The sequence below is a fragment of the Capra hircus genome, unplaced genomic scaffold, assembly GCF_001704415.2.
Source record: "Capra hircus breed San Clemente unplaced genomic scaffold, ASM170441v1, whole genome shotgun sequence".
Taxonomy (NCBI): domain Eukaryota; kingdom Metazoa; phylum Chordata; class Mammalia; order Artiodactyla; family Bovidae; genus Capra; species Capra hircus.
The window spans coordinates 9,942-21,872 of record NW_017212984.1 but is presented as its reverse complement, the minus strand read 5'-3'; the positions used below and the strand labels follow the sequence as shown (position 1 = coordinate 21,872).

General features: G+C 41.2%; 1 pseudogene; it reads right to left on the bottom strand.

Annotated features, from left to right (window-relative positions):
* Window positions 1-9,860: 9,860 nt before the first annotated feature.
* On the bottom strand, window positions 9,861-10,325 carry LOC108635271 (annotated as a pseudogene).
* Between the last annotated feature and the right edge of the window lie 1,606 nt (window positions 10,326-11,931).

Here is an 11,931-nt window from a genome sequence, read left to right as displayed (position 1 = left end):
ATTATTTTTTATGTTAAGAGTTTTGAGAGAGAGAGAATGTTAAATGATGGTGGAAAAATTTTAGAAAAGTATGTTATATCCATAAGACAACATTTTGACTCATTAAAATTGTATTTGAGAAGTTGTTCTTGAGGTAAAGAAATGATGTATTTTATGTAAAACTTTTAAAAAAGAAGTATGCCATATTCCATAAACTGTATACTAAATTGCATACATGGTACCATCTCAAGTAAATCAATAGTATTTGCCTTTGAGCAATGGGATTATAAGGTGCTGTTTTCCCCTTCTTCAGACTTTCTTTTCACATTGAACACAAAAGAAAAAAAAGATGGAGTAGTAATCATTGCCAAAGAATGAAACTGTGAAATGGATTAAAGACTTAAACTTGAAACTGTTGCAGTAACCAGTACTCGAGAAACCAAGCACCTCACTCGGAGTTAGAGAACTCAGGTTTGTTATGCCTGCGGGCCCAGAGGAGTTGACACCCGAACAAAGGGATTACAGAAGGGATTACAGAGTTTGTATAGACAGACTATAGTGGGCAACACTAGCTGTTAATAGGCTGGTTTAAACTAAGGGGTTTGGCTCTCAGAAACAGCAGTCAAGATGGGGAGAGGGATGCCTGGCCTGGACAGGCATGATTAAGCAGGTTTGCAGGGGCTGAGCGATTACAAAGAGCAGGACGAGGGTGAGTAGGATAAACTCTAGTTCCTAGTATTTCAAGTCCCACTTTCTGAGACTACATGACCTACATGATCTAGACTTTGCAAGGGCAAGCCAAGTTGCAGAAGCAGAAAGGAGAAGGAGGTTATGTAAAATTTTAACTTTTCCTCTCAAAACCATAAAAACTCTAGAAGAAAATAGGGGAAATCTCCTTGACAAGGGTCTTGGTAATAACTTTTTGGATATAATACTAAAGCATAAACAAGAAAAGCAAACAGAAGCATCAAATAAAAAAATTTTAAAAAAAGTCAACTACAAAGCTTCTCTATAGCAGAGGAAACAATCAACAAAGGAAAAGGCAACCTATGGAATGAGAGAACATTTGCAAACCATATATCTGATAATGGGTTAATATCCAAAGTATGTAAAGACCTCATACATTTCAATAGCATAAAACCAAAATAATCTAATTTAAAAAGGGGCCCAGGTCCTGAATAGACATTTTCCCAAGAGTATATACAAATGGCCTCTCAAGAACATGAAAGTATGTACAAAACATCACGGAAATGCAAATCAAAACCACAATGCGGTATCATCTCACACAGGATGTTATTATTAAAAAGACATGAGAAAAGAGTGTTGGAAAGGATGTAGAGAAAATGTAACCTTTGTGCACTGTTGGTACAGATATAAATTGGTTCAGTCACTATGGAAACAATATGCAGGTTCCTCAAAAAATTAAAAATAGAACTACCCTATGAAATCAAACCAGTCAATCCTAAAGGAAATCAGCCCTGAATATTCATTGCAAGGAGTGATGCTGAAGCTGAAACTCCAGTATTTTGGCCACCTGATGCGAAGAACTGACTCATTGGGAAAGACCCTGATGCTGGGAAAGATCGAAGGCAGGAGAGAAGGGGACGACAGAGGATGAGATGGTTGGATGGCATCACCGACTCAATGGACATGAGTTTGAGCAAGCTTCAGGAATTGGTGATGGACAGGGGAGCCTGGCGTGCTTCAGTTCATGGGGTCACAACTGAGTGACTGAACTGAATGATCCAGCAATCCCACTTCTGGATTTATACATGCAAAGGAAATTAAATCAGTATCTTGAAGATATATGTTCACCCCATGTTCACTGCAGCATTGTAATTCACAAACAAACAGAGATGGAAATAACCTAAATGTCCATCAACAGATAAATGGAGACAGAAGATGAGATGAGGTATACACAATGCTGCTAAATCACTTCAGTCGTGTCTGACTCTGCGACCCCATAGACGGCAGCCCACTCAGCATCCCTCCGCCGCCCTGGGGGCATTCTCCAGTGCAAGAATCACACTGTGCAGTGGACTCTTAGTGACCCCATGGACTGCAAGCCTACCAGGCTCCTCCAGCCATGGGTTTTCCAGGCAAGAGTACTTGAAGTCGGGGGTGCCATTGTGTTCTCCAGGTATACACGATACTTAGCCATAAAAGAGTATGAAATCCTGCCATTTGTGACAACCTTGACAGCACTACGCTAAGTGAAATAAGTCAGATAAAGACAAATACTGTGTCATCTTGCATGTAGAATCTAACAAAAAAGCTGACTGTCGGAGAAACAGAGAGTAGAATGGTGGTTGCCAGGAGCTTTTAGGAGACGGGTGGCAGGAGGAGAAATAGGGAGACATACAGCGTGCTGACTATCGTTAACAATGCTATATTATATACTAAGAAAGTTGCTAAAAGAGTAAATCTGAAATGTTTCTCACCACAAAGAAACCATACACACACGAAAGTTACCTATGTGAGGTGATAGGTGTGTTAACTAACCTTACTGTGGTAATCATTTGACAATATCTACATGTACAAAATCACATTGTACACCTTGAACCGGGGTCCCCAATCTCCAGGATCTAAAGCCTGAAGGTAGGAGGTGGAACTGATGTAATAATAATAGAAATAAGGTGCACAATAAACGTATGTGTTTGAATCATCCTGAAACCATCCTCCCACCCCCACTCTGGTCCATGGAAAATTTGTTTTCCATGCAACCAGTCCCTGGTGCCAAAAAGGTTGGGGACTGCTGCCCTAAACACATACAAGGCTACAGGTCAATTATAGCTCAAGAAAACTGAGGGCGGGAGAGAAAGATGCAAAAAGTGCAATAAAACAAGCTCTAGATTATTAAAGAGATTTTTAAGAAAAGCAAAAATTCTGAGTAGAGACAAATCATTCTCATTCTGTAAAATCCTTTGTTCTAGCCCTGTTTTATTAATCAGGATTCTTGGTGCAGAAACTGCCACTGGCAACCTGGAGCAAAAGTTCATTTGTTGCAAGGTTTTTTGAGACAAAAATGTTTGGAAAGTCTGTTTAGCACCAGAGTGTGTGATAAATGACCTTTCACTAAGCTTCATATTCTTATATCACTCAGGATTCAAACACTTGGGATAGGACTTCCCATGGTCTAGCTTAGGTCACCTGCCCACATCAGGGTGAGGGAGCAGGCCCATTAACTTCCACCAAAGGCAATACCACGTTTTCTCCAAGACAGGGCATCGTGAGAGAAAGGTGAACACTCAACAGTAGTTAGGGTGCTATTAGCAAGACGGATTAAATCCTATTGACCTGAAATGTGAGGTCACCATTCTGTCTCTTCAGTTGGTAACGTTGCTTTTTTTTTTTTAATTTTTGGCCACACTCTGCAGTATTTAGGACCTTAGTTACCCAAACAGGAATTGAACCAAAGCTTCCCTACATTGGAAGGCAGAGTCTTAACCACTGGACCACCGGGTAAGTCCTGATAACTTTGCTTCTGAAGTATCTTCTCCATCATTCCTCTCTTATTCATTTATCTCCCTGAAATGAAGCCTCTCTCCTTCCATTCCCAACTTTCTCACTCAAGTCATCAATGGAGCTAGCTACAAAAACCCATTCCCATGGATGTTTCCCAGGCTGTACCTTTCTAGATAATCTGAGTTCCCCTAGAAGTAGAACCTGAGGGAAGGATTCGGTGTAAGTGGTTTATTTGCAAGGAGATCCCAGGAAATACAGGTAAAGGAGTGAAGAAGTGAGAAGGCAAGGGAAGAAAGTCAACACAGAGTGTGTTATTAAACAAGTCACTGTGCTCTGCAACCAGAACTTAATCCTGTTTCAGGAACGCTGGGAAATGGTGTAGAATCTGAATCTCAGGGTTACATTGCTCAAGGGGCAAGGTAGGTGAAATAGTTGTACACCAGCTTTCGGCAACCATCAGCTGGTGGCTATTTGAGGGGAAATGGCATGCCTTAATTCCCTGGCATTTCCAGCCCTCCATGTCGATGGACAGAGCAGGTTCTGGAAACCAGAGAAAGTCCAGAATCAAAGCGATGTAGGTTCTGGCAGTTGGAAATTTGGCTGCATACACTGATAAGTGATGAGGAAATGCAGGCTTGGCACCGACAGCATTTGTTAGACATTTCTGTGTGTTGTTTCACATTGCCCATGACCCCTCTTGAAACTCCTCCTTCACTTGGATGCTGGAATACACCACCCCACTCCTTTTCTGCCTCATCTCTTGCCACTTCCTCCCATTCTCCTTCATAGCTTACTTGGCCTTTTTTTTTTCTTCCTATGCTTAGATGCTGTTAACAAGCCAACTGTTGTCTTCTCATCCCACACAATTTCCTCATTGTCCTGAACATATCCTTGCCATGAAGCCCATCTATAGACTGACTGGTCTAGATGAATGTTTCTAGCCCTGCTCTCCTTTGTGGAGTCCACATCCAACAGCTTAAAAATATTTCCATTCAGATCTCCCATGAGCACCTTAACCCCAATGTGTCCAAAACTCACCTCTCTAAACTGATCGTCTCTCTAAATCTCTCTCCCCTGTGTGCCCTCGCTCAAAATGGCAGCACCATCTATCCAGTTTCCCAAGCCACAGACCTGGGACCGTCTTTCCTTCGCTCTTCCCTCTCCTCACCCCTGATGCCTAATTGATCACAAAGTCTTAGCCATCCTCACTTCTAATCGTCTCTTTTTTGTGTTCTCTACCTTTAAGTACCACAGTCTAGGCATAGAAGGGACTTCTAGCTTTCTCCCCAACATTCTGTTGGCTCCATTTGGGCTCATTGCAGCCCCTGGAATCTTTGTTGACTTCATTCCTGCCTCTTTGGTTTGGAAAGACCTCATCTTCCCTGGCTCACCTCAAAGTGTTTGCTGTAGCCTTTGAGTTGAATTTTATCCCCAGGATCTTCCCACCCTTGGTAGGATTCTGAATTGGTTGGGATTAAGTTTGGTTTGGGTGGACCTCTGGGAATTCGTGATGGAAGGGAGGCTGGCGTGCTGTGGTTCATGGGTCGCAAAGAGTCGGACACGACTGAGCAAGTGAACTGAACTGAACTGAACTGAATGGTCCTCGCAGAAGTAAGAGAGCTCTCTTGGGTCTCTTCTATAACAGACTCATTCATTAGGGGTTTAGTCTAATGACCTAATCACCTCCCAAAGGTCCCACCTCCTACTACCATCACCTTGGGAGTGAGGTTTCAATACACAAATTTGAGGGGACATAGTAGGGACAGAGGTTTGGAGTGCCATCTCTAGTTTCAAACAGGTGAGCACAATTCACAGAGAAGTATTCAATCTATAACTATTTGTTGGGCCATTAATATATAAATAGCAAATGTTTAGTAGTAACTCTAGGGAGTAGATGGTATTTCCAAAGATAACCACCACAGTTTTCCAAGGGTAAATTTTTTTCTGTATGCTATGTATATAGAGCCCAGAAACCAGGGGCCCGTTAAGCATGTTTCTGATGTTCAGTAGATGATTAACCTCTGCATACACATTGCCTTTGAGAAGGGAATGGCAACCCACTCCAAGACTCTTGTCTGGAGAATCCATAGACACAATGCCTGGCATGTGGTAGTTTTCTCAATAAATACCTGCTGAATAAATAAAGGGATAAATCTAGAAGAAGCATGATACCCCTCTGTGTTAGCTAGCCATTGCTGCATAGCAAATCACCCCAAACGTTAGCATCTTAAAACAATGATCATTTCTTATCTCACAGTTTCTGTGAGGGAAAAGTCAGGAAGCAGCGTGGCTGGGTGGTTGTGGCTCAAGGTCTCTCACGAGGTTGCAATCGAGGTGTCAGCTAGGACTACAGTCATTCAAAACTTGATGAGGCAAGAAGACCCTCTTCCAAAAATGCTCACGAGGTTTTAGCCAGAGTTGCCAATGCTTTGTCATGTCGGCTTCCTCACAGGGCTGCTCACACAGGGCAGCTGGCCTGCTCTAGAGCAGATGATCATGAGGATGCAAAAAAACAAGGCCACATTGCCCTTTATGACCAAGTCTCCAGTCACCATCACTTGGGCCTTATTCTGTTCACTAGAACCAAGTCACTAAGTTCAGCCACAACTTCAGGGAAAAGGATTACAAAATATCAGAGGATCACTGGGGATAATCCTGGAGGGATACCTACCACACCTTGGGAATTGTTAACTGACTGTAAATAGCAGCCTCCAAATGCTCAGACAAATGTGTTCTTTCCTGTGAATGTGGTTATAAATTCTTTATCAACCTTTCTCTAATAGTTTTGTGAACATTGTAACCTCTTTGCTTTTCGAATGCAAAGGGCACAGCAGCAGGTAAATGGACAGTGATAGCAACTACTTTTGCAATGCAAAGATTCAAGGTAGGTTCAGACCAATTGCTTTGAGCAAGTTTTGGTTCCCATCTTTTCTTTAATTAAAAAAAAATTTTTTTTTGTCTGCACAGCATGTGGAATCTTAGTTCCCCAACCAGGGAAAGAACCCACATCCCCTGTGCTGGAAGCACAGAGTCTTAACCACTGGACTGCTAGGAAAGTCCCTGGGTTCCTATCTTTGAAGCACAAGATTGTTCTTTGACTAGAATGAAAGTTCAGTTTGTAGTTCTCAAGCCCATCTTCACCAATTCAGCAAAGCCAGATACCAGTTTGAGCATTAAAAATAAAAACTACTAATTCTGATAGCCAATTGTATTTAAACTCTTGGTCTAAGATGACCTGTAAAAGCAAGCAAAGTATTAGGTTGCTGCAAATGTAATTGCGGGTTCAGACCATGAATTTTAAATCATTATTACTAGACTCAAACACATCTTTATGAATCAAAATAGGAACCATTACAATCAACACATTTTTGCCAATGAGAGAAAAGTTTGTTTATTCCTGTAGCATAAAAAAACTGTGCTTCGCAAAAACAGAAATATAGACCAATGGAACAAGACAGGAGGCAAGAATATACAATGGGGCAAAGACAACCTCTTCAATAAGCAGTGCTGGGAAAACTGGACAGCTACATGTAAAAGGATGAAATTAGAACACTTCGTAACACCATACACAAAGAGAAACTCAAAATGGATTAAAGATCTAGATGTAACACCAGGAAATATAAAACTCTTAGAGGAAAACATAGGCAGAACACTCAATATCATAAACCAAAGCAAGATCCTCTATGACCCACCTCCTAGAGTAATGGAAATCAAAACCAAAGTAAACAAGTGGGACCTGATTAAACTTAAACACTTTTGCACAGCAAAGGAAACTATAAGAAAGGTGAAAAGGCAACACTCAGAACGGGAGGAAATAATAGCAAATCAAACAACTGACAAAGGATTAATTTCCAAGATATACAAGCAGCTCATAGAACTCAATACCAGAAAAACAACCCAATTAAAAAGTGGGAAAAAGATCTAAACAGACATTTCTCCAAGGAAGACATATAGATGGCTAAGAAAGACATGAAAAGATGCTCAATATTGCTCATTATTAAAGAAATGCAAATCCAAACTACAATGAAGTATCACCTCACACCAGTCAGAATGGCCCTCATCAAAAAGTCTACAAACAGGAGAGGGTGTGGATAAACATTTGCACTGTTGGTGGGAATGTAAATTGATACAGTCACTATGGAAGACGGTATGGAGATTCCTTAAAAAACTAGGAATAAAACCACCATATCACCCAGCAATCCCATTGCTAGGCATATACCCTGAGGAAACCAAAACTGAAAAAGACACATGTACCCCAATGATCACTGCAGCACTGTTGACAACAGCTAGGACATGGAAGCAACCGAGATGTCCATCGACAGATGAATGGATAAAGAAGTTGTGGTACATATACACAATGGAATATCACCTAGCCATAGAAAGGAACACATCTGAGTCAGTTCCAATGAGGTGGATGAACCTAGAGCCTATTATACAGAGTGAAGTATGTCAGAAAGAGAAAGCTAAATATCGTATACTAACGCATATATACAGAACCTAGAAAGATGGTACCAAAAAATTTATTTGCAGGGCAGCAATGGAGGAACAGGCATAGAGAACAGACTCATGAACACAGGGAGAAGGCAGGAGAGGGTGAGATGTATGGCAAGAGTAACATGGAAACTTACATTACCATATGTAAAATAGATAGCCAAAGGGAATTTGCTGTATACATCAGGGATCTCAAACAGGGTCTCTGTACCAACCTAGAGGGGTGGGATGGGGAGGGAGATGAGAGGGAGGTTCAAGAGGGAGGGGACATATGTATACTTATGCCTGATTCATGTTGAGGTTTGACAGAAAACAACAAATTCTGTAAAGCAATTATCCTTCAATTAAAAAATAAATTTTAAAAATAAATGAATAATTTTTTAAAATCTGTGCTTCAGGATTTGATTAAATTCTTGGAAAGCATTTTCTGCCTCCTGCTGGTTGTGGAAGCCTTTCCCTCACAAAACGTTGTCAGGATGCTTGAAGAAGTGGTGGGCAAGAGGTCAGGTGAATATGGCGGATGAGGCAAAACTTTTGCACCAACCTAATATCACTATCAGGAATTTCTGATGGAAAGTGATTGGTGTTTGCCCAAGAACAAAACATGGATTTGCTTCAGGGAAGGGGGAAAGAAGTTTTTCTTTCTCTCTTGGGTCTAAAACACACACACATTCTCACACACAAAAAAATGAAAGTGAGGAAAATTAAATGCTTTTTATTAATGAATTTGCCACACAGAGATTTTGGGTGAGTTAGTCAGAGGCAAAAGTGGTCTCAGGTGAATATTTTCTAGTGGGTAAACATACATAGCCATTTGGTGGGATAGAGAAAGGGGCCTTCTGTCTATTTTTAGCCCATTATTTCTGCAGCCTAAGCCAGTGCCTACACAACTGTGTTCAGTGGAAAGTCTCTTTGTGCCGAATCCAAAGCTTCAGAAGGAGCAATTAAATGTTCATGAGACATAAACGTGGAAAAGTGGAAAAAGCAATTTTCTCCTTACAGATAGATCATTTGAATAAAACTTGGTATCAAAGATGACTGAAGAGAAACTTTCCCGATGACGCTGTGGGTGTGAACATTTTCATAGAGGTTTTCCCTAGAAACAGTTTTGCACAATAGCTGCCAAACCTGGCCCAGGTGTTTCACATCAGTCTTCTGAGATGGTATCTTCACTGAGGTCAGCAGAAACTCTAGCTGAATTTCCTTAAATCCTATACCTCTAAGACCAAGTGTAACTTAGGCCTTAGGAATTTTGTACCACTTTGGCCAGTTCTGTGTGGCTGGTAACCTTAGCCACTAAAAAACTGCTTTTAAATCATTTCTAGGTAACAATTAGATTAAAATTTGTCCTTTGAAGTCTTCCTTCAGTGGGCCTTTTTAATATCATTTAAATTGAATCTCTGCTTTTGTACTCATATGTTGGGCCATGTGCCCATGGGCCCTATTAAAGGTTTTTTTTTAAAAAAAAAAAAAAACAAATTTCATTTTAATATTGTTAAAACAGTAACACTAAAAGCATGACACTATGAGTATGCAGTGCAAGTCAATCCAAATAGCAATTCTGATTTAGACTTGATGATGTGTAAAATCCTAACGGTAACTAGCTATTATAAACATATGTTCTATGTCAAGACAAGCTCTCATCTACAGAATTCTAAAATTCCATCTCCTAAGGTACCAGCAAAGAGGAAAGGGATTTTTAACCCAAGAGCAGGGTAGGAATGGAGTTGCTGGTTACAGGGGAGGAATCTGAGTCATCACAGCAGGAAGGTTAGAGAAAGACAGTGCATTAACAGGGTTCTATGGCTTCAGAGAACACTAACTAGTCTAAACTATATTTTTAAAACTTTTTCCCCCAGTCCTAAAATTCACCCAGGAGACAGAGGCTGGTGTAACTGCAAAAGAGAGAAATGGATCAGCCTGGAGGGCTGCTCCTAGTCGGAGAGGTCGAATGGCATCTTGCTGATGACCTCCCCACTCTCGTCGACTATGGTGTGGTAGACCCAGCGGCGGTTGCAGCGGCAAGTGGGCCCGCACTTGGTGGAGTTACACTTGGGGCACGGGTAGAAGCAACCCTGGCAGTCTTCATCAAGGCAGTCACACAGGTCAGCCTGATTGAAGGTGAGCCTGCCCTTTTGGTCATACTTGTTGACTTCGCGTTTTACAGGAACAAACTCATTCTTCCTTGCCATTTGCCCTTCCTTTATCAGCTGCCTTAATTTAGGGTTGAAGTTGGCTACCTGAGGCCCGGGATTTTGAAATGACAACCGTTTTAACTGCCGCTCCACCCGTTTCATCTGCTTCAGTTCCATCTCACTTGGTTTCTCAGGAGAACTTGGACGTGCAGGTCTCTCTCGCACGGAACTGCTTTTTTCTGCTTGGTCACTCATTTCTGCTCACCTGGGACACAAACAAAGTCAGCAACCATTTGTGGGAGCTCAGTCAACCATGAGGACGCTGGAGCTGGTAAACGTCATTTCAGAATGGGCCTATGAAGTTTTTACTTCCAACCTGGGTTAAGTGGATAGGAGCAAGTTTATCAACACCAACAAATCTTTGGACAAAAGTGCTTTTATCAGATAGTATTTCCTCCTTTATTCAACCATCTCTTTTTTCTATCAACTGTTGAAATAACCATTCATGTTGGTCTAGACTAGTACTTCTCAAACATTAATGTGCATATGAATCAGGAAACATCTTGTTAAAAACTAGATTATGATTCAGTTAGGACTGGGGTGGGGCCAGAGAGTCTACCTGTCTAATGTATGCCCAGATTATACTGATATTGCTAATTCCAAACCTACTTTGAGTCTCAAGGGCCTAGAGCTAAACCAATAGTGATTAGGGGCCACAATTGCTTGATCAGGGGCAGAAATTGCTTCGCTTTAATAGAAACCCAGTTATTCTTCTTAGGTGAGTGGCCCTAGGATAGAAAAACAACAGTTTTTTATGTAAAGAATCTCTTTCTCTCCACAATGCCCCCACACACCCCCACACAAGGCAAACTCTTGACTTTTCCTCCAGCGAAATTGGTTTGAACAAAGAAAATACTGTTTGAACCACTTCAGATCAATAAACATATTCCTTGTTTCTAATGACTGTAGTAAGTAATGGAAATTGGATGGTCATTTTTAGCAATTGCCTTTTCTCTTTAAAACATCAGCACATTAGCTGTGGTTTCTTTCGTTTGAAGCGACCTCCAATTCTTCTCAGGAAACACTCTACAAGCTACTTTAAGGTAATTCATCATATTGAATTAGTGACTGGTTTCTAAAAGGCTTTCTAAGGTCAGTACACTCTCAAGGACTTTCAGTGTCATTTCACCTCTCTCCATGTCTCACTGTCTCTGTGTGTCTGTCTCTTCCCTCACCACTCCCCCATCCCTCTGTTTCTCTCCTAATTGGCCCATGTCCTACAGACTCCACAAAGCTTCCCAAACTACTACTAACTTAAAGTAGAGAGGCAGAGGATGCCCATTTCTTTAAGGATGTTCTGCCTAGCTTCCAGAAGCAAACTGGCCAAAAGGAAGAGAGACAGGGGATGGGGCATCAGCTGTGAGAGGATCACCATACTAGAGAAAAATTCCCTTTGCTTCTCACTGGAGAGTTTCAGGCAATTCCAGAGGACTGGCCACACTGTTTGATACATACTACCATTTCACACAACAGGTTCCCTTTTAGGTCTTCCTTGGCACTTGAACGATGTAGTGTCTATAGAGAGGGAAAAGCAAATGATTCCCCTGAATCTCTCTCTTGAATTGGATTTATTTGCCAGGATCTTGTTGAGTAAATACCCAGGACAGAAATAATACAGTTTCATAATTTCTATCTAAGTTACTCCAATGTTTGGCAGGTCTAGAACATTTAGTTTTTTATTACTCTAATTCTCTGAGTTGTAATTTCATAGTTGACTCCTTACCTTACTTTTTTTAGGGGGAAAAGGGTAGCAGCTACCTTTCTGATACATTACCCTAGGCAGAGGAGCCTCAGGCCTCAC